General features: G+C 36.8%; 1 protein-coding gene across 1 annotated transcript in view; it reads right to left on the reverse strand.

Moving 5' to 3' along the window:
* Positions 1-24,298, reverse strand: part of SNTG1 (syntrophin gamma 1) — an 866,981-nt gene that overhangs the window by 572,724 nt on the left and 269,959 nt on the right. Inside the window, exon 2 of the mRNA XM_036263979.1 lies at positions 8,225-8,300. The gene's annotated coding sequence lies outside the window, so the exon portion shown is untranslated. The remainder of the gene's footprint in view (positions 1-8,224; positions 8,301-24,298) is intronic.

The following is a 24,298-nucleotide window of genomic DNA, read 5'->3' on the forward strand; positions in this document are numbered from 1 at the left end:
AAATAGGAAGACATACGTTTTACAAGTCTAAGTACAGTACAGTGGACATGGACAACACTATCTTATAATCACCAAACTTGGAAAGCACTAGCTTTTAATTATTCCAGCTACAAGAAAAAATGATAATCATGTGATGTGACAGAGGTGTTATCACTACAATGACAATCATATTACAATATGGAAATGTATCAAATAAACACATTATATACACATGTCAAGTATGTTTCCATTTTAAAAAGTAGCAAACACTATTGTACAAAACCACAACATAAATGACATTGAATGAAGATCTTTGGAGGCAGATGTATTACACTTGGAGTAAAGCGGAGGACGCAGTACTAGAGAGCCACTGGCCCCCTGGGTAAGAGTGGTTTCAGTGGAATGATGGGTAAAAACCTGTTTGTAATAGTTTAATAAGTAAATAAAAGGTAAAGGTTTGTAAACATGGAATGTTTACAACCATTTTCAAAAGTCTGGTATATAGTAAGCAAAAATTCCAGGCTGATATTAGAGAAATAGTTGAAATTAAAGGAGAAAATTTATTTTAAGATACAATGCTTATGTTCTAATGGAAATAAACAAATAGAATAGGGAGAAATAAATTGGTGATACTTGGATAAATAAGGTATGATTTTAGGAGGAAAGTGCTTAGGCTGATGAGGAAAGATGGAATCCAATATAGCAGTGAAGAATTTTGGCTACGATGGGAATATATACATTTCATTCAGAGTAATAAGAAGGATATGGGTAGAGATGTAGGTAGTTTGGTAGATTTGTAGGGAACAGATAAATAACTTCTTATTGCTTCTATTGTAGTAAAGTAAAAACAAGATTTAGATATAACGACAAGGAAAATGTTTTGAGAAAACTGAAAATACAAATAACCATGTTAGACAAACAATTACAGACAAGTAATAGTTACAACCTGATTGAGGTCTGGAGTCATATTCTGCTACTTGGTAAGCAGAGAGAAATATGTTTTAACCCTGGTTAAGGTTTTTATAGGTATTAGGAAAAGAGAAAAAGGGCAAGAAAGAAAGTGAGGATATTTATGATAATCATGATAGCGATTAAACTGATGTATCATCAATCCATGTCATCTAAGAAGGACATGAAGTCAGAAAGCTTATGGACATTGATGGACAAACTGCAGTAGAATAACTAGAGTAAGTAAATTGAAAAGATGGAATATAGAGTAAAAAACAACTAAGATTTCATCAATAGTACAGTAAATGTCAATAAAACAATGTACTGTGGAATCTTCTACATGAATATTGAAGCATAGTAAGTGCATGAATAATGTAGAGAAACGCTGTTAATTAGATGTAAAATCTTTAATGTATGAGCAACAGTGACCACGTTTAAGCAGATTATGTCATCAAGTATGTGTATGGGCAGAAACATCTGATGGAATGCATTTCAAAGGAATAGCACTTTATGAAAAACAAAATAGAAGATTTGGATACACAATAAGCAAAGAGGAGCAAGATGAACCCATGTGTACCTTTTCAGCCAGTGTTTTGTTTTGTTTTCTGTATTGATTTTAGAGAGAGACGAAGGGGGAGAGAGAGAGATATAGAAACATCGATGAAAGATAACATCGACTGGCTGCCTCCTGCATGTTCCCCACTGGGGATTTGGCCCACAACCTGGGCATGTGCCCCTACAGGGAATTGAACCTGAGACCTCTTGGTGCATTGTCGACGCTCAACCACGGAGCCACCTGTTGGGCTAGTGTTTTTCAGTTGTAGAGGAGGCAGCCACATTTGAGGAGGCTGGAGAGGAAGTATTGCCGCCCAGGGTATTTCGAAGTTTGAATTAGGGCAAGACGGTGACATGAATATTCATAGTACCTGATGGCAACAGGTAAGTAGTACAAAGAGTATTTGGAGGGCTCAGGAGAATCAGGAAAGGGTGGAGGACTCAGTCAGATTAAGGGTTACAACAAAATGGGCAAAGATGAAGCCCCTGTGAATGCTGCTTCTTAAGACAGTGCCTGGGAGGAAGGAGGGAGGGAATGCATCACTGGCCCTAGTGCCCCAGGAGGCAAATATGACTGTGGATTATTGATTATATAGCACTTTTGGAATCCATGATGTCTCATGTTAATTGGAAATTTCCAGAAGGGGGAAAAGGGAGAGTGGTAGTACATGCAGATGCCCATACGCAAGACAGACAGAGAGTGGTTCAAAGTCAGAAAACATTAAAATGTTGTCCAGAATAGGAAGCCAGTCTTGAGCTCAAGGTGAGGATTTTTGCCTTTTCCAAATGTGTCATTTTATCCATGCTAGATAACACAATCAGGATAGACATGGTGCACAAAACTGGAAATAAAAATTTTTAAATACTTTTTTTGTTTTTCAATTACAGTTGACATACAATGTAATATTAGTTTCAGGTATACAACATAGTGATTGGATATTATATAACTTAAAAAGTGATCAGCCTGATAAGAACACTACGCATGAGACATCATGCATAGTCATTACAATATTATGGACTATATCTTCCATGCTGTAACTTACATCCTGGTGACTACTTTAATAACTGGCATTTTTCACTTCTTCCGCTGAGCCAAACCAGCTAGGGCCATTTTTCACTTCTTAATGCTTTTCCCTTTTCACCTATTTCGCCCAATCCCCTTCCTATCTGGCAACCATCAAAATGTACTCTGTATCTATGTTTATTTCTGTTTTGTTTACTCATTTATTTTGTTTTTTAAATTCCACATTTCACTCAGCATATCTTCTAGGTCCAACCAAGTTGTTGCAGATGGCAAGATTTCATTCTTTTTGTGACTGAGCAGTATTTAATATTCCATTGTATGTAGGTAGCACCTCATCTCCATCCATTCACACATCAATGAACACTTAGGTTTTTTCCATATCTTGGCCTTTATAAAAAATGTTTCAATAAACACATGGATGCATATGTCTTTTAAAATTTGTGTTCTGGGTTTCTTCAGATAAATACCCAGAAGTGGGATTGCTTAATGCTTCTTTGTCTCTTGTTAAAGGCTTTGCTTTAAAGTCCATTTTGTCTCATGTAAGTATACCACAGCTATTTTTGTTTGTTGGTTTGTTTCCAGTTGCATTTTTTTCTTCCCTTTACTTTCAGTCTGTGTGTCTTTGATCTGAAGTGGGTCTCTTGTAGGTGGCATCCGTATGGGCCTTGTTTCCTTATCCATTCAGCCGCACTGCTTTTTGTTTGGAGCAAGTAATCCATTCAAAATATTTGTTACTGGTATGCAATTATTGCCATTTTACTATTCATATCGTTGACATTTTCTTTTTTCATCTTCTTAAAGAAGTTCAATACTGGTTTGGTGGTAAAGTTCTTTACCTGTCCTTCAATTCTAAACAATAGCTTTGCTGAGCAGTGTAATTTTGGTTGTAGGTCCATGCTTGTCATCACTAGGAATATTTTGTGCCAATCCTTCTGGCTTGTAAGATTTCTTTTTGAAAATCAGCTGATGACATTATGGAATTTACCTTGTAGGTAACTAACTGCTTTTAGGATTCTCTGTTCGACTTTAACGTTGACATTTTAATTATGATGTGTCTTAGTATGAGTCTCTTTGGGTTCATCTTGTTTGGAAATCTGTACTTCCTGAACTTGTACATCTATTTTCTTCACCAGAATTGGGAAGTTTTCTGGCATTATTTCTTCAAACAGGTTTTCAGTTCCTTGTTCTCTCTCTTCTCCCTCTGGTACACCTATGATGCAAATGTTGGTATGCGTGAAGTTGTTCCAGACGTTCCTTAAATTATCCTTATTCTTTTTTCATTTTACTGTTCAAATTTTTCTGCTACTTTTTCTTCCAAAATGCTGATTTGTTTCTCTACTTCATCTAATCTTTAATGTATTCTTCATTTTAGTTATTCTTGTCTTCATTTCTGGTGGGTTCTTTTTTATGTTTTTGGTTTTTTTTTACCTCCATTTTTATGTTTCCTATCTCTTTCTCATGGTTCTCACCGAGACCATCAATTCTTCCCCTAAGTTCCTTGAGCATCCTTACAACCAGTATTTTGAATTCTGAATCTGGTAGAATGCTTGTCTCCATTTTGTTTAATTCATTTTCTGAAGTTTTTGTTCTTTTATTTAAGATATGTTTCTTTGTCTCCTCATTTTGGCTGCCTCCTCATTTTTGTTTCTATGTATTAGGTAGACCTGCTATGTTTCCTAGGCTTGGTAGAATGGCTTAACATAGTAGGTATCCTGTAGGGTCCAGTGGCACAGCCTCTCTGTTCACTCGAGTTGGGCACTCCAGGTGTGCCCTCCCATGTGGGCTGTACAAACCCCTGTTGTAGTTGAGCCTTGACTGCGTTGGCATGTCAGTGGGAGGGAATGACCCTCAGGCTGATTGCAGGAAGGACTGGCCATGACTATGTGGAGACACTGTTGTGCAAGGACTGGTCCCACTGAGCAAAGCTGACGTAGCATGGCTGGGCCACTGAATCTGCTCTGGGCATGTGGAAATGATGAGGTGGTGTCTGGTGTGGTCTGTAGTTGGCAACTGGGTGCATAGATTCTGGAGCCTCTTAAGAGGGGCTTTGGGTGAGCCAAGACCAGCACTGTTGGTGCCCATCCTGCTATGAGCTTCAAACTGATCTGCAGATAGTTGTCACTTGTAATGGGCTTGCAGGTGCCTAGTCAAGGCTAAGTTGCAAACTGTGGCTGGCTGGCTGCCACTTGTGCCAGGCTTGGGGCTGCTTAGCAAGATGTTCCGGGCATGTTGAGACACATGCTCCTTATATGGGGTTTGTGAAACTATAAGAGATTTTAGGAGAGTCTGCAGCACCACCAACATGTGAAAAATCACTGGAAGCATCGTGGGTAGGCCCACAAGTCGGGTGAGGCAAGGTCAGAAGGAATCACCAGTGCAGGGTGAACAGTGTTAGCTAAAGTCGATGGAGACTCAGATATGGTGCCTGCCTACTCCTGCAGGCTGGGGGGGGGGGGGGGGTAGCAATTCTGTCTGGGGGAAAGCTGCCCCTCCAATCTGCACCTAGAAGTCACACAATTCAGTTTCTCTTCTGCATGCCCCTGGCTGCTTTTTGAGCAGTTGCCCTAGAGCAAGCTAGTCCATCAACAAGTAAATCTGGGGGGGGGGGGGGGGCCTTAAGACAATTGCCTAGGTCTCACTCAGCCACAGTCCCTGTTGGTTTTCACAGTCCAAAGTTATGCAGACTTCTCTTTCCAGAACTGAAACCCTGAGCTGGGGAACATGGTGCGGGGCTGAGATCCCTGTTTCTCAGGGGGGCCTCTGCAGCTGAGATGTTCCTCCAGATTTTGAATGCCACATGTAGGTGTGGGACCAGCTTGCTCCATGTCTGCACCCCTCCTATCATTCTCAACGTGGATGCTTCTGTATATCCTTAGCTATAGTACTTCTGTTGTTCAGTTAGAGTTCAGGCAGTTCTCAATGATGGTTATTGTGTAGTTTGGTTGTAATTCTGATGTGGTCCTGGGAGGAGGCAAGCAAAATGTCTACCTACTCCACCCTCTCGACCCAAAATAAATGTTTACTAATGGAGCCAGTGGCTCTACCATCTCAAATTTGCCTGAAATACTGGGAATGTGAGTAACCATTCTGGTGGTAAGTGGCCCAGCGGAAGCTCTATCCTGTGCACAGCTGCAGTGTGACCCTGAAAAGACTAATCAAAGTACAAGGTCAGCTGCCTCAAACATTCTCACAGCACAGAAAAGCAGCAATAGCACTAAGTTTCCTGTGCAAATATCCAGTATTTGTATGACAATAATTTTGTTTGCAGTAAGAACACGTCCAGGGAGACAGAGGGTCCTCCAGCCGAGCGCGCAGGCGAGCAAGCGCAAAGCAGCGGAGGGCAAGCGGCTGGTCGTCTGCTCACAATGTAGCCCGGCTCGCTCTGGCTCGTGGGCTGTTTTCCATTAAGATGTGAAGCCAGACCAGCTTTAAATGTAGTCAAATTTTGAGCATGAATAAAACATGGAGGCATAAGTACAATTCGACAGGTCAGATAGGAGATTATAAAAATCCACTCATAGTGCAGGTTAAGGCATGCAGTTTTTAAATATTTCTTATGTGCAAAGTGTAAGAAAATAGTCCATGTGGGCCGGCTATGCATTTTAAGACTGTTTATTATTCCTCCTCTTTACTCATCCTCTCTCAAAACAACAGCAATTCAAACTTCTTGCTCCTACATAAAGTATGTTGAACTCTTAAGAAAAAAAATGGGAGGCAAAGACAAACCTAAGAAGAGGAAAAAATGTTTGAAATGCCTCCAGATGTATTTTAAATTAAAACATATTTATTCTTCGTGACTGTGGAAGAAGGTGCTTTGAGGATGAAAATAGTCATCCTCAAATGAAATGTCATAACTCACAAGTGCCTTCTGGCTGTCTTCACTTACAGTAACCTTCCTTGGGACGCAGTTAGGGCTCACCGTGCAGGGTCCTTAGCGCAGCGGCCCAGTGAACGCACAGCCTGTGATGCTGGGAAATTCTCCGTGCGTAACAAACGCCCATCTCTTGCAGAGCAATAATGTTGCCCCCGTGGCGAGCATATTGTAATTTGGATAGTTTCCACCTATGTACTTTGCCCTCTGTTCCTGCTAAGTTCATTCTTTCATATGGGCCTCAAAACGAAAGGCTGAGAAAGCAAGGAATCACAGGTTTCCAGGAATCATAAATGTCCATCGGTTTGAAGGGATGAAGGAATGAAGAACAGATTCCGAGGTAAGAAAAGGCAATGGTAGAGAGAATAGGTAATTCTAGAGCACCCACCCCTGTCTCAATTTTTAAAAATGTTATTCTCCTCTCTGTGTTATCTATCAAGCTTTTCTATGGTATTTTAATTAAAGGTATAACTATAAAAAAGGCCTACTTATGAAAAATTATTTGAAAACCGTGGATATAGCCCAGTATTATTTGGTGTACAAGAATGTGGTCTTGTTGCTTCCTAGAAAACCATTCATTAGAATTTTTTAAATTTATTTAAATAATGAGAATACAGTGTTTAATTTAATGATGAGGTAAATGCTACCTGGATTCAGGTGGGCAGGGATCAGGATTAGTTGAGGAAATAGCAATCAATCTATTAGCAACCCATATCTATCTGGGTGTTATTATGACAATATAGTACAATATAGCTTTTATATCTAACAATATTTAGTAATAAGAACAAATGTAATTGTTTGTAATCCCAAATGTCTCTGAACCCTGTCAGAATCTTTGAGAATCCAGTAAAGGAAAGCCAATAATAAGCTTTCTGCAATGATACATCAGTCTTAGAACTCTATGATTTTTATAACACAGAGATCAACATACTGAAGAATTCTTGTCATTTCATATTACATTTAAGTATGATTTAATACAACAATATGTACACAATACACTTTTAAATGTTAGCATTCAATATAATAGATGGCAATGAGTTTATGATTTTCACTAAAACCACATTGGAAATCCTTGTTCTGCCTGAAAATAAACACTGAGAAATATGGTAAGAATTTTTTAGGAAAATAGATTTCATGATTTTAATTCAAAACTTTGGCAGCCGGGTTCTGGTCTTTATAGCAAATAGAGGTTGGAGTCTTCTGAAAGGAAGGCGCATCCCAGCACCAATGTCACAGATGATATTCATCTTCCGCCTGACTCCACTACGCTGACTCACGCTCCCTTTCTGCAGTAACATTGTATTTATTTTGCAATTTACACTTTTCATCCTCTGTTCTGAATAATAACCAAAAGTGGATGTGATAGTCCCCTAGGCTCTAGTATGGCGAAGCATTTTAAGAAATACTTTGTCAAGGTCCCCTCTGGGTTATTACATATCTACCCTTTTCCCAGGAGTCCAGCATTCACTGAAATGTGCGACACAAGTTCTCATCATGATAAGGAGTTGTGGAACCCTACCACAGAGTGAGCTTTTGAAAACTGATTAACATCGGTCATTCCTCTGAATGATGCTCATTAAAGTAGCAAAAAATCCAATATAGTGGTTTAAGTAATACAGTTGGAAGATATGTCCAAAGACAATCTAATAAACATTGGTATGTATTTGAAATGTGGCTACCCTCGCCACACCAGGGTTTGTTTTTAAAAGGTCGATATTGTTTTAGAACTCATAAAGAAGTTTCATAAAGCTTAACATTGAAGAAATTACTCTCATCAAAATGTAGCGAGGTGTTTTTGTTTTTTATAAACTTATTCACAATGACATATTGAAGAGTAATGAGCTTACTTGAGTTTAGGAAGAGCAGTATTTTCCTTTTATCAGAAGTCACTTCTTTGGCAATTTCAACATTCTGGAGAATAATCTAGATACAGAAAGCAAAAATAAAAAATGTTGTGAACATTCAAAATAGATTCAATACAACCTATACACTGAAATGTATCCATTTTATCCATAAGGAAGACATGCATCCCCTTAGAGCACAAAGTACTGTCCTTACTCAGACAGGCTCACACCTGGTTTCTATGGGTACAGAGGGGAGCAAATATTAAAAATTGCTTACAATGTCCAAAGTGTTCATTTTTACATTCCCTGGTGAAAGCAGTACCAAGTATGAAAAGAAAAAACAGAAAGGAAACTTGATGGCTACATGTCTGTTTCTGTATATTTTGTTCACATACTTACCAGCTTCATTTCACAATCACCCATTGATTTTTACTTTCAAATAACAGTTGGTACCTTAGCAAAGACTTTAACTTAACACTGTGAGAAAAACAAAGAAGCCAAATAAAAAACTAAAGGCCCCAAATAACAGATATCCCCCCCAAAATTTGCTAGAGCTATTCAAGAGACATCTAAAGAAGTTAGGTTCATTAATTGATTACTTAAGAAAATAGAAGAAAAAAGGGATTAAAAGTGTTTGCCAGTCAGAATATAAGAGGCCAAAAAAGAAATTCCAGGCTCTGAGTCCCCCGGCTGATCTGTTTTCCTACCTCTGCCTCTCTCGTCCTAATGTGTATGTTTTATATATCAGGTCCAGGGTGTTAAGTTGTACTTAAGTAGAATAAACAGGTGAAACTTACTCTACTCCAATTTGTTAAGAACCATAAATCACTCCATTTTTTGGTTTAGGAATTTTAAAAATCAAATTGAAGGAACCACATCAAAATTACAACTAAACACAGAACAACCATCGTTCAGAACCACCTGAAATTGAGCTGAATGGAAGTCCTACAACTACAAAATTAAAGAGGAAGCATCAAGACTGCAATCAAGATTCAATTACAACAGAAGAGGGTAGAGTCCACATGGACCCAGCTGGGATAAACAGGGAGACTGTCCCACTGGACCCTACAACACACCTACTACAATAGGCCACCTTGGGAAGCTGAGGAGACATAGCAACTCCACCTAATACAAAAAAAAAAAAAAAAACACAGGGAAGCAGCCAAAATGAGGAGACAAAAAAACATGTCCCAAATGAAAAAACAGAACAAAACTCCAGGAAAAAAAAAAAAACTAACCAAAACGGATATAAACAATCTAATAGATGCAGAGTTCAAAACACTGCCTATAAGGATGCTCCATGAACTTAGTGAGAACATCAAGGAAGATAGTGAGGACCTCAAGAGCATTAAAAAGGACAAATCAGAAATAGAGGATGCACTAACTGAAATAAAAAAATAATTTACAGGAAATGAATAGTAGAGTAGGTGAAGCCAAGAAAAAAACCATCAATTTTGGATATAAGGAAGCAAAAGACATCCAATTAGAACAGAAAAAAGAAAAAAGAATCCAAAAAAATGAGGATAGTGTAAGGAGCCTCTGGGACAACTTCAGGTATACCAACATTCATATCATGGGGGTACCAGAAGGAGAAGAGAGAAAGAAAAAATTGAAAAACTATTTTAAAAAAATAATGACAGAAAACTTCCCTAACGTGGTGAAGGGAACAGACATATAAGTCAAGGAAGCACAGAGTCCCAAATAAGATGAACCCCAAGGGCCCACACCAAGACCCATTATAATCAAAATGCAAAAGGTTAAAGACAAAGAGAGAATCTTAAAAGCAGCAAGAGAAAAGCAGTTAGTTACCTACAAGGGAGCTCCTATAAGACTGTCAGTCGATTTCTCAAAAGAAACTTTGCAGGCCAGAAAGGAGGGGCAAGAGATATTTAAAGTGATGAAAAGCAAGGGCCTACAACCAAGATTACTCTATCCTGAAAAGCTATCATTTAGAATCAATGGACATATAAAGAGTTTACCAGACAAGGAAAAACTAAAGGCGTTCATCACCACCAAATCAGTATTATATGAAGTTTTGAAGGATCTTCTCGAAAATAATGATAAAATATATAAACAATAAAATGGCAATAAACACATATCTAGCAACAATTGAATCTACAAGAAAAATGAGCAAGCAGAACAGAAACAGACTCATAGATACTGAGAACAGTTTGTTGGTTGCCAGATGGGAGGGGGGTTGGGGCAATGGGTGAAAAAGGCGAAAGGATTAAGAAGTACAAATTAGTTGTTAGACTGACAAACCTCAAAGGGAAAAGAGGAGAGAGAAAAAGATAAACCAAATAACTTATATGCATATATACATAATCAATGAACACAGATAACAGTGTAGGGAAGGCAGGAGGGGAATGGGAATGCAGAGGAGGGGCTCAAGGAGGAAAAAGAGTGGACATCTGTAACACATTTAACAATAAAGATACATTTAAAAAGAAGAAATGAATAAATAAAATTCAAATTGAAGAGTAAACATGTGACATAACAAATACATTCCTGACTTCATTTATTCAGAGTGAGTAATTTAATATAGATGCATTATCTATATGCCCTATTTTGGATTTTCACTGAAAACACTGTAGCAAAAATATCACCAATGAAAGCAAATTTAAACATAAATATGTAAAAATTAAATAAATAAAATTTAAAATATTTTGGATACTATTCTCTATATAGAAACTTAAAACAATAATTCTGCTTGCCATATTATTTAATAAGGCAGGACATTATTAAAATCCTACTCAGGTTTTAACATAAGATTTAGCATAGACTGAATGAGACAAAATCGTCATTATTCAACTGAGGAGTTAATTTTGATGTGTTTTTAAAACTATTTTTTAATTTTGTAAACAAGAATTTCACACACTGAGCTTTCTGTCTTTTTTGTTTTTATTTTTATTTTTTATTAATTTTATTTCATTGCCTGAGCTTTGTTAAATAGAACTTTTGTCATAATTTTAAAAGATGCTATCAGCTTTGGTGTCACAAAAATATAGTTAAAACAAACAAACAGCTCATAAAATTGATGTCAGAAAAATTAACAGTAAGCTTTCTTCTTACCAAACTCACTGTAGCACCTGTTATACTTAAGAAAATATGTTATGTCTTCCTAACATTAGAGTATTTTGTTACAAAATAAAGTGTGTTTTAGCAGAGTGACAACCTCAAAGTAGACTTCCCAGAAGTAGATAAAAACACTTATAGAAGCATGCTATAAACATAGGAGTCAAGATTTGTGTTCAAGTTGCATGTTATATATATATATATATATATATATATATATATATATATATATATAAATTACACTCTAAAAGAGCAAGGTTGGAATATTACTGGTGCTACTTTGAATGTTTTTCTACAAGAATGCCAAAAAAAAAAACCAAAAAAAAAACAACAACCACATTTCAATAAGTATTTTCATAATATTTATAGAAAATACTGTTTTATTGTCTTCCTTACATTTCAGAATACATTTCATAAAAATACTGTACCAAGGCAATCAGCTGATTTGTGAGAGTCAGCTTCACATAATAGAGATAAGGAGAAATGACAACTGACTTAAAGATGCTTAAGAACTTAACGAAGATATGGAGAAACTCAAGAAAATAATGTATGGACAAAATGAAACTCTCAGTAAAGAGTAAAGGAACAAACAAAAATTTATGGAGCTGAGAAGCACAATACATAAAAAGTTAAGAAGCATGATATAAAGGCAGATTTGAGCAGACAAAAGAAAGAATCAGTAATTTTGAATATGGAACAATGAACATTATTGAGTCTGAAGTACAGAAAAACAAAGACTGAAGCAAAACAAATAAGCCAAGGGCCTTATGGAGTACTAAACATAAACCCATATAAGCATTGTGGTAATTGCAGAAGGAGAAGAAATAGAGAAAGAAGAAGAGAAAACATCTGAAGAAATATTGTCTTAGAATTTCCCACATTTAATAAAAGACATCAGCATAACCATTCAAGAAGCTCAACAAAGTCCAAGAAAAATGAAATCAAAGAGACCCACCCTTAGACATATTTCATTCAAACTAATAAAAGACAAAGAGAAAATCTTGAAAGCAGCAAGAAAAACGGACACATAATATACAAGATATCCTCATTAAGAATACAGAAAGACTTCTCATCAGAAACGTTGGAGGCTAGAAAGCAGTAAGCAATATATTTAACTTACTAAAATAAAAAATAAACAACAAAAATCTCTAAACTAAAAATTCCATAGCTGGCAAAACTGTCCTTCAAAAGTGAGGGGGAAATTAAATATTTGTAAAGAAACAAAAACCAAGGAAGTTTATTACCACTAGATCTGCCCTTTACAAAATGTTCGAAGGAGTTCTGCAAAGTAAAATGAGAGGACATTAGACAGTAACGTGAAGTTATGTAAAAAAATTCTCAATAAAGATAAATACATGGGCAATTATAAAAGCTTGTATTATTGCAGGTACAGTTCATAACTGTACTTTTGTTGTTTATATGATTTAAAAGACTAAAACATTTCTAACAATTATTTGTCTAAAAGTTAGTATTATTGTAACTTTGGTCTGCAAGACCACATTTTGCTTTTTTCTAATGTAAGAGGCTAATGCATTTAAAATAATTATCAATTTATGTCTGGCGGGAGTTAAATATATAAAGATATAATTTCATGATATCAATACCCAAAAGTAGTAAAGGCAGAGGTATAAAGAAGCAGATTTTTTTGTTTGTTACTGAAGTTAAGTTAGCATAAATTCAAATTAGAGTGTTATAGCTTTAGAATGTTAAATGTGATCTTAATGAAAATCACAAATAAAGTAGCTATAAAATACATATAAAAGTTAATAAGAAAAAATTTAAAGACTTCATGAAAAAACATAAACTAATCCCATAATCAGAAAGTAATGTAAGAAATGAGGGACAAAAAATCTTATAATGCATACGGGGTGGATATGCAGTTGTTCATTTGAAAAATAATACAATAATTAATAAATAATAACATAAAAATACACTATTTCATTTACTCACAACTGTAAACCTACTTTTGCCCACCCATGCATTGAAAATAAATAGAAAATGATGAAAATATATCTCTTAAGGGTCTTTAATTTAAATGCAAGTGAATTAAATTCTTCAATAAACAGAGATCAACAGAAAAGTTAAAAATTTATAGTTCAGCCATGTGCTATCTATAAGAGACCAATTTAAGATCAAGACACAAAGAGTTTGAAAGTAAAAGGATAGAAAAAAGTTATTTCATGTAAATAGTAACCCAAAGAGTGCAATTGTAGGTACCATATTATCAGAAAAAAATAGAACTTAAGTCAAACAAGTTTATAACAGGGAAAAAGTACTTTATATAGTAATAATAGGTTCATTTAATACACCAAGATATAATAATTATAAAATTGTATGTACCTAGTATACATCAAAATATATAAAGCAAAAATTCACAGAAGGGAGAAATACAAGGTCTACAATCTACTCTCAATAATGGATTGGAAACCAAATTAAAGATTGGTACAGAAACAGGGGACTTGAACAACATAATAAACTAAGTAGATTAACAGTTGTATACAGAACTCTACTAAAAACATACAACCAGGGGAAGCAAGATGGCTGTAGAATATCCAGAGGCTGTGTGCCCTTGCTCCCACCCAGGGACTGGATTTACAGGTAAAATACTGTGCTATCAACTTGAAAAACCAAGAGAAGTGTAGCTGATTGGACATATTACATCTAAGGAGCACTGAAGAACCATAAAGACTGGTAGGAGGAGGGGAGTCACAGAAAGGGGGAGCTCCCCAGGGGCGGATGCACAGCAGAGAAACCAAGTGATATTGGATGCAAAGCTCCCTCACCTTAGGAGTGTGGTTTCTCAACCCCACATAGAGACCCCAAACTTAGAGCAGCAGAGACTAGAAGAAGAACCCTTGTAGCATGGGGAACAGGGAATCCGGAGAGACTAGGACCACACCTTCCCAGTGAAGGAGTGGCTCCTATGGCTCCTATTGTTAACAGCCCCACCGAAGAGGAACAGGACAGGTCAGGGATTCTTGGTCAACACTGCAGAGAGTTGGGAGCATAAATAGAGCTGGGAAGTTCAGCCTCACTTTGCTGAGATCAGCCATGCAGAGAGATCAGAGTCCTAATGGGGCTGATTTTGTGAACCCCTACTGGTTGGCCCTGTGCATGAGGGTGCCAGTTTTGCACAGAGATTGATTGTTGGACTGTGTCTCTCTGGAAAGCTGCTATGAGAGAGACAGATGAGTAAGCACTAAGCTTTGTGACTACATTGTAGGGAGGCTGGTCTGAGCTGCCCATGAGTTCAAAGAGGCAGTCACAGGAGGGAGAATTAGAGCCTGTCTCCCCCTCCTGCAGGCTATGAATACCATCTCCAACAGGTGACAGTTTGGTTCAGCTCTGTGAAGTCCTGGATAACCCCACTGGGTGCAGTTAGAAGGGTAGGAAACAGCTGCTCGAAGTGAGACATTCCAAGTGTACAACCCTCAGAGGCTATTGTTTGAGACCCAGAGGAAATGCAATCCCTCTCCTGTCAGCTGAGATAGCAACGTTCTCAACTGGCAACTCTTAATCAATCCACCTGAGCCCAGGGCAGCTGACCCTGCTCTTGCACAGAAGACTGTGGGTTGCACCCAACCAGAGCCTGCAACAAGCTCCTTAGGGAGAACTAGAGTTGGAGTCTCTGGTAGAGACTGAGGAGTTTAGCTTTGAAGCAGACACTAATTTTCCCTTATTGAGTGCCTGACTCTGTAATATCTAAGCAGGTTGCCTACTAGCCCAAGGTAGAGTACCCTGGATTCATACTACACACTCCCTTTGGAAGGCACTGAAGGAAAACCAGGAAACATCAGCAAGGAAGTCGAGTGGCTGACAGGTGGAGGTAGACCTCACGGAGCCGCAGTCCAACCCAAGATATACCCCCAGCTCTAAGCTAAAAGAAGCCAACTCATTTACACAGATTGGTTACTCCCATGAACACACAGGTTTACCAGATGCAGAATCAGTGAACAGAGTGGAAATTACACACAGCCAGGCCAAGAACAATTACATACAACATCTGAAAGTGATCTGCATCTGAAATCCACCCAAACAGACTCAAAAGTACAAGAACCATCACAATAAGTGGTGGGCCTCAGAGCACACAAGAGCTCTACTCAACTATTAGACAAACAGCACATCTCAAGGTGGATCCCAGCAGGCCCCAGAACCCCCTGAGAACAACCCTGCCTTGTAGGAAGCCCCTGTACAGGGTCTCATACATAAAGGTTCATCACTGTAGACATCCATCCTGAAGGATTCAAGATTGTACCATTGAGCCTATCAGGACACCTTTAGATTGCACCTGCATAGCAATTTGCACAGCTATGGTCAAGGTTGAGCCTCCTAGTCAATCAGTTTGAGGGTTGATTTCAACCCAGAATGGGCCATCAGTAATCAACACCCAATTACACCAAAAGGGTCCAAACGACCCACATAACAGACATTCCTAGAACACCCAGCTCAGGAGATCAAGGAAACAGTACCATAAGGAACCACAAGACACCTGCAAGACAAGATCACCCCACCAAGACAGGGAGTAATAGAGCCCTATCTGAAACATAGAATCAAACACAAAAAGACAGCCAAAATGGGGAGACAGAGAAACAGTCCCCAAATTAAAGAACAGAAGGAAATTCCAGAAAAAGAGCCAAATAAAATGGAGACAAACAAGTTATCAGATGGAGAATTCAAAGTAATGGTTATAAGGATTCTCAAGGAAATTAGAACAAAAAAAGCATGAAGAGGGATATAGAAACCATGAAAAACAACCAGTCAGAAATGAAGAATGACATATCTAAAATACAAACACACTGAAAGAAATTGCTAGCCAACTGGATGAGGCAGAGGATCAAATTAATAAATCAAAAGACAAAATAGAAAAACAAAAAACAAAAAAAATCACTCAATCAGAACAAAAATAAATACAAAATAATTAAAAAGCAGGATGATGGTTTAAGGGAACTTTGGGACAATATGAAATGTAACAACATAAACATCCTACGGGTACCAGAAGGAGAATACGTGTGCAAGTGATAGAAAACCTCACTGAAGATATAATGACACAAAGCTTTCATAGCTTGGTGAAGGAAATGTCACTCAAATTCAGGAAGCATATAGATTTTCAAACAAGATAAACACAAAGAGACCCACACCAAAATACATCATAATTATAATGACCAAGCCTGGCTAGTGTTGCTTAGTGGTTAGAGTGTTGTCCCATACATGGAAGTGTTGAGGATTTGCTTCCTGGTGAAGGGCATGTACCTGGGTTGCATGTTTAAACCCTGGCCCCAGTCAGGTTGCATGCAGGAGGCAACAAATAGATGTGTCTCTCTCACATCTCTCTTTCTCTCTTTCTTTTTTCCTCTTTCCACTCTCTCAAGAATCAATTAAATAAATATAATAACATGAGTATTAACAACAACAAAATAAACATTAAAGTTTAAAAAAAAAACAGAGACATAGAAAGGCGTATGGTTCAGACTGACAAACCTCAGAGGAGGTGGGTGGGGGGATGGATGAGATAAACCAAAGAACTTATATGCATGTATGAGTAACCAATGGACATAGACAACAATGCTGGGGGGAAGGGCAATGAGATGGGGAAGAAGGTGTTGGGAATGGGAGAATAAACATCTGTAACAAAAATAAATTAATAAAAAATTAAAAAAAAAAAAAAAGGCCAAGATAAAATTCAAAGAGAGAAGCTTAAAGGCAGCAAGAGAGAAACAGTCAGTTATCTAAAAGAGAGTCCCCATAAGTCCGACAGCTGATCTATCAGCAGAAATACTTCAGGCCAGAAAGGATCACCGTGAAGTAGCCAAAACAAGAACACGTAACCAAGACTGCTCCATACAGCAAGGTTTTCATTTAAAATTGAAGGCTAAATAAAGAGCTTCCCAGACCAAAAAAAAAAAAAAAAAAAAAGACACAAGAAATTAATTACCACCAAACAGCATTACCAGAAATGTTAAAGGGACTGCTCTAAGGAGAAGAAGGAATATAGAAAGAGAGGAACATACCAGAAAATAAAATGGCAATAAATAAGTACCCAACAATAATAACCTTAAATGCAAATAAATTAAATATTACAATCAAAAGACATAGTTATGCTGTCTACAAGAGACTGACCACAGAATAAAAAATACATAGAGGCTGAAAGTGAAGGGATGACAAAAAATATTCCATACAAATAGAAAAAAAAAAAAAAATCCTGAGTAGCAACATTTATATCTGACAAAACAGGCTTTAAAACAAAGGCCATTACAAGAGACAAACAAGGTTATTACAAAATTAAAAAGGGATCAATCCAACAAGAGGGTATAACCCTTATAAACATATATGAACCTAATATAAAAGCATCTAAATACATTAAAAATTTGGTGGACTTCAGAGGAGATATGGAGAGCAATACAGTCATATTATGGACTTTAACACCCCAATGTCATCAATGGATAAAACTTCTAACAAAATAATAAGAAGGAAACACCAACCTTACATGACACACTAGAGCAGATGGATTTAATTGATTGTAAGAAAATATTATGAATAACTATATGCCAACAAAATAGACAACCTGGATAAAAAAGACAAAAATCTGGAAACATGCAATCTTTCAAAACTGAATGAATAATCCCAGCCAGTGTGCTTCAGTGGATTGAGCATCAATACCAATGCATCAAGAGGTTATCAGTTCAATTCCAAGTCAGGGCACATGCCTCAGTTGCAGGCTTGTTCCCCATTGGGGGGCATGCAGCAGGCAGCCAATCAATGTTTCTTTCTCATCAACGTTTCTATATCCCCCTCTCTTTCCCTTACTCTCTCTTTTAAAAAATCAATAACCCATTTAAAAAAAAAAACTGAATCAGGAAGAAGCAGAAGACCCAAATAGACCAGTAACAACTAATGATATCATAGTAGCTATCTAAAAACTTCTAGCAAACAAAAGCCCTAGACAGGATGGTTTCACAAGCAAATTTTACCAAACATTTAAAGAACTAACATCTATCCTCCTTAAACTATTCCAAAACATTAAAGAGGAAGAAAGAATTCCAAGCTTGTTTTCTAAGGCCAATATTATCTTAATACAGTCATCCCTCTCCACTTGGTGCTTCGACTTTCGCGGCTTCATTTTGTTTTTTTCAAATATATTCATTAAAATGTTAATCGAGACAGTGAAAATGATACAGTGCATGCTCAGTTGTCTGAGTCAATTATACACCCTTGTATTACAATTAAAATTAAAATGACTGTACGTACGGACTGTAGGCCTATGTATTCGACACCCCTGCAAATCCTTCAACACCAGATGAAATCGCTTGACCACTCCTTGTTTGTGGGTAATAACATTTTTTCAAAAAATTGAGTGTGGTGAAACCAAGCCAATCAGACCACACTGTTCACTGATTGGCTATCCTATCCTCTTCCTATCCTGGCCATTTATTGGCTCAGCCTCAAGCAAGTTAGTTTCTCTCATACACGCTTCTACGTTGCTATGCATTGGAAGCATCTTTGCTCTTGTAAGTGTTTGTGATTTATGAGAACTTTTATCTAAGCCCCATGATGGCTCCTAAACATGTTGCTTCTTCTAAGCCTTCTGATGATGAAACTAAGTGCTGGAGGGAGATGCTTACCATCCAGGAGAAGGTGAAACTCTTGGATATGCTCAAAGATGGCAAGAAAATCATGGCAGTTGTCCGCCATTACAACTTGAATGAGTCTACTGTTCACTCCATCCGTAAAGATGAAAAGAACATCCATGCAATGACTACTGTCTCTTTCAACAAGGAAGCAAAATGCGTTGTGACAAGTTGTAATAAGTTCATAGTAAAAACAAAGTCTGCCCTAGCTGTTTGAATCAGTGATAGCCCCAAGAAAAAAATTCTGTCGGATTATCTGGTCATCCAGGAGAAGGCGAGGTAACTCTATCAGTGCTTTACAGCAGACGAACCTCAACCAGGACACTCTTCTGCAATGTTCATGGATTTCACGGCAAGCAAGGATTAGTTCAAGAAGTTCCAAAAGAGTTATCATCTGAAGAGTGTCATTCCCCATGGAGAAGCTGCCTCTGCTAACCAGTCTGCAGTAGATGACTATGTGGACAACATGTTCCAGAAGATCCTTGAGGAGGGCGAGTATCATCCAGAACACATTGATGAGTTGCTGGAGACACATTCAGATCCCTTAACTGATGAGGATCTGGTGGAGATGACTAACTGATGAAGATCTGGTGAAGATGACTGAGCAGTCAGAGGTTTTTGGGGGTCAGGAGGAGGAAGTTGGCCTTACACTTGAGCATCTCTCGCAAGTCATGAGAACTATTAAGGTAGTACAGGACATGATGGGCAAATGGGACCCACAAATGATGCATGCATTGTGGTTCTTTAATGCACTTGATGGAACAATAGAACCCTACAAAAGCCTCCTCACACATATTAAAAGAGAGTGCCAGCAACTGCCTATCACAATGTTCTTCAGTCATGCACCCAGACACCCACTCCCTACTCCTAGTGCTCCTTCAGTGGAAGAAGACGATGATGCACCTGCTGAAGATACTGCACCACCTGAAGACTCTCTTACTGAGGTCATGCCTTCAGAGGAGCAGTAACCTTGCTCTTCTTTGCTGTGCAGCACATCTCTTCATCTTCATCACTTCATCATCAAACAAGTTGCACTATTTTCATAGGTTAGTGGTTGTGTGTAAGAACTGTGTGTGTGTATTAAATGTACAATAATAATAATATAATATTTGTAATGTCTAATATGTCTTATTTTCTCTTATTTTGTCTAATATATTGGGTAATACAAGTGTAATGGTGACTAAGTGGTGATACTTCATATCTAGAAGGCTCTAATAATATTAAAAAACATATTTGGAAGGTCATAAATAGGTTTTCTATGCTCTAATTGTGAAAATATTTGATTTATAAATAAAGAATCCTACTTCATGGAAATTAATTTATTGTGGTAGAGTCTGGAACTGATTAACCGTGATAAACGAGGGCTAACTGTACTAAAACTAGATAAAAATACAAGAAAGAAAATTAGAGCCCAATATTTCAGATAAACATATATGCTAAAATCCTCCACAAAACATTAACAAATTGGATCCAGAAATACATTAAAATAATTATATACTATAATCAAGTGGAATTTATTCCAGGGATGCAAGGTTGATACATTATATGCAAATCAGTGAATGTGAAACATCATATAACCTAAAGAAAGATAAAAATCACATGATTAATAGATGCAGGAAAGCATTTAATAAAATTCATCACCCATTTATGATAAAAACTCTCAGCAAAGTGGAAATAGAAGTATCAGACCTCAACATAATAAAAACCACATATTAAAATCTACAACCAACATCATATTCAGTGGGCAAAAACTAAAAGCATTTCCCTTGAGATTAGGAACAAGACAGGGATAACCACTTGCACCACTATATTTCAACATAATACTAGAAGGCCTAGCCATAGCAATCAGACAAGAAGAAATAAAAATCATCCAAGTTGGTAAGGAAGAAGTAAATCTTGTAATTATTTGCAGATGACATGATATTGTATATATAAAATACTAAAGACTCCATCAAAAAACTCCTAGATCTAATAAAAGAATTTCAAAATGTTGTAGAATACAAAATCAACATCCAGAAATCAATTGTATTTGTATAGACCAATAATGAACTATCAGAAAGAGAAACTAAGAAAACTAACACATTTACTTTTGTAACAACAACAAAAATTAAGGCACCTAGGAATAAATTTAAGCAAGGAGATAAAATACCTGTACTCAGAGAATTATATGACATTGAAGAAAGAAATTAAGAAAGATAAATAAGTGAAAACATATATCATGGGCATTGATTGAGAGAATTAACATAATTAAAATGTCCATATTATCTAAAGTAATCTATAGATTCAACAAGAGAACTAGAAAAAGTATCCCAAGAATTTATCTGGAACCAAAATAGATTCCAAATAGACTCAGCAATCTGGAGAAAGAAGAACAAAGTTGGAGGTATCACGATACAGGATACTGAACTATACTACAAGGCCAGTGTAATCTAAAAAACCTGGTCCTGGCATAAAAACAGGGCAAAGCGACCAATGGAATACAACAGAGAGCCCAGGAATCAACCTACCCCTCTAAGGTCAATTAAAATTTACAAAGGAGGCAAGAGCAAACAATGTAATAAAGAGAGTCTGTTCAATAAATGGTGTAGGAAAAATTGGACAGGCACACACATAAAAAATAAAATTATCCCACCAACTTACACCATAGAAAAGAATGAGCTTAAAATGGATGAATAATTTAAGTGTAAGCAGCAAAATCATAAAAATTCTAGAAGAAAATATAGGCAGTAAAATCTCAGACATCTCTTGCAACAATACTTTTGCTGATATGTCTCCGAGTACAAAGGAAACTCAGGAAAAGATAAACAAATGAGACTACAGCAAACTAAACAGCTTCTACAAAGCAAGAGAAATGATAAAGAACAAACAAACAAACAAACCCAAAACTAAAGAACTCACTGTATGGAAGAACATATTCACCAGTGATATATCTGATAAGGAGGTAATTTCCAATATATATATATAACACTTGTACAATTCAAAACCAGGAAGACAGATAATCCATTTAAATAATGGACTAAGAACCTGAATAAATACTTTTCCAAAGAGAACATACAAATGGCCAATAGATATATGAAATAATTCTTAAGGTCACTAATCATCAGAGAGATGCAAATCAAAACTATAATGAGGTATCACTTCACACCTGTCAGAATGACTACCATTAATAAACCAACAAACAACTACTGGTGAGGATGTGCACTGTTGGTGGTAATCAAATTCGTAAGCCACAGTAGGAAACAGTGATGAGTCTGGTGAAGTAGGCAGGAGTGGGTGGAGATGGGCAAATTGGAGAAAAAAGGGAGACACTTGAAATTATGTTAACATTAAAATTTTTTATAAAAAAATATAATAAATGGGATTGTTTTTTTAGTTTTTCTTTCGTGAGTTCATCATTGGTGTATACAAATGCCGTCGATTTCTTGACGTTAATTTTGTGTCCTGCTACCTTGCCAAATTCATTTATAAAGTCTAGTAGATTTTTGTTAAAATCTTAAGGGTTTTCTATATATAATATCATGTCATCTGCAAATAATGACAGTTTCACTTCCTCCTTTCCAATTTGGATCCCTTTCATTATTTTCTTCATGTCTGATTGCTGTGGCTAAGACTTCCAGTACTATGTTAAATAATAGTGGTGAAAGTGGACATCCCTGTCTTGTTCCTATTATTAATGAAAATGTTTTTAGTTTCTGCCCATTGAGTATGATGTTGGCTGTAGGTCTTTCATATATGGCCTTTATTATGTCAAGATCTGATCCCTCTATTCCCACATTGCTGAGCGTTTTTATCAAAATGGATGCTGGATTTTGTCGAATGCTTTTTCAGCATCTATTGATATAATCATGTGGTTTTTATTCTTCATTTTGTTTATGGGGTGTATCACATTTATTGATTTGCGAATATTGTACCAGCCTTGCATCCCTGGGATGAATCCCACTTGGTCATGGTGAATAATTTTTTTGATGTATTGCTGGATTCAATTTGCTAGTATTTTGTTCAGGATTTTGGCATCTATGTTCATCAGGAATATTGGTCTGTAGTTTTCGTTCTTTGTAGTGTCTTTTTCTGGTTTTGGAATTAGAATTATGATGGCCTCATAGAACAAGTTTGGAAGTCTTTCTTCTTTTTGAATTTTTTGAAATAGTTTGAGGAGAATGGGTGTTAGTTCTTTTTTGAATGTTCGGTAAAACTCCACCGTGAAGCCATCTGCGCCTGGGCTTTTGTTTCCTGGGAGAGTCTTGATTACCTCTTCAATTTCCTTAGTTGTTATTGGTCTGTTCAAAATTTCTATCTCTTCCCAGTCCAGTTTTTGGAGACTGTGTGTTTTTAGAAATTTGTCCATTCCACTTAGATTGTCGAATTTGTTGACATATAGTTGTTCATAGTAGCTGTTAATGATCTTTTGTGATCCCATTTACTATCATGGCAAAACATTAAGATACCTAGGAATAAACTTAACCAAACAAGTAAAGGACCTATTTGCAGAAAACTACAGGACATTGAAAAAAGAAATAGAGGAAGATATAAAAAAGTGGAAGCACATAACTTGTTCATGGATTGGAAGAATTAACATCATTAAAATGTCCATACTACCCAAAGCAATCTATAGATTCAATGCAATCCCCATCAAAATACCAATGACATATTTCACAGAACTACAAAAAATATTTCAAAAGTTCATATGGAACCAAAAAAGTCCCCAAATAGCCACAGCAATTTTGAAAAAGAAGGACAAAGTAGATGGGATCACAATACCAGATATCAGGTTATACTACAAAGCGACTGTAATCAAAATAGCCTGGTACTGGCACAAGAACATGCATGTAGACCAGTGGAACAGAACTGAGAACCCAGAAACGAACCCAAGGCAATATGCTCAATTAATATCTGACAAAGGTGGCAAGAACATACAGTGGAGTAAAGACAGCCTCTGTAATAAATGGTGTTGGGAAAATTGGACAGCTACATGCAAAAAAAAAGAAACTAGACCATCAACTTACATCATAACCAAGAAAAAACTCAAAATGGATAAAAGTCTTAAATGTGACCCGTGAATCCATAAAAATTCTAGAATAAAATGTAGGCATCAAAATTTTGGACATCATACACAGCAGAATTTTCACTGATACATCACCTAAGGCAACAGAAACAAAGGAAAAAATGAACACATGGGACTACATCAAACTAAAAAGCTTCTGCATAGGAAGAAACAATCATCAAAATGGAAAGGCAACCCACTTTATGGGAGAACATCATTGCCAATGATACATCAGATAAGGGGTTAATTTTCAAAATATACAGAGTACTCATACAACTCAACAAAAGGAAGACCAAGAACCCAATTAAAAAATGGGCAGAGGATCTGAATAGAAAC

Source organism: Molossus molossus, unplaced genomic scaffold, assembly GCF_014108415.1.
Source record: "Molossus molossus isolate mMolMol1 unplaced genomic scaffold, mMolMol1.p scaffold_m16_p_16, whole genome shotgun sequence".
NCBI classification, from domain to species: Eukaryota; Metazoa; Chordata; class Mammalia; order Chiroptera; family Molossidae; genus Molossus; species Molossus molossus.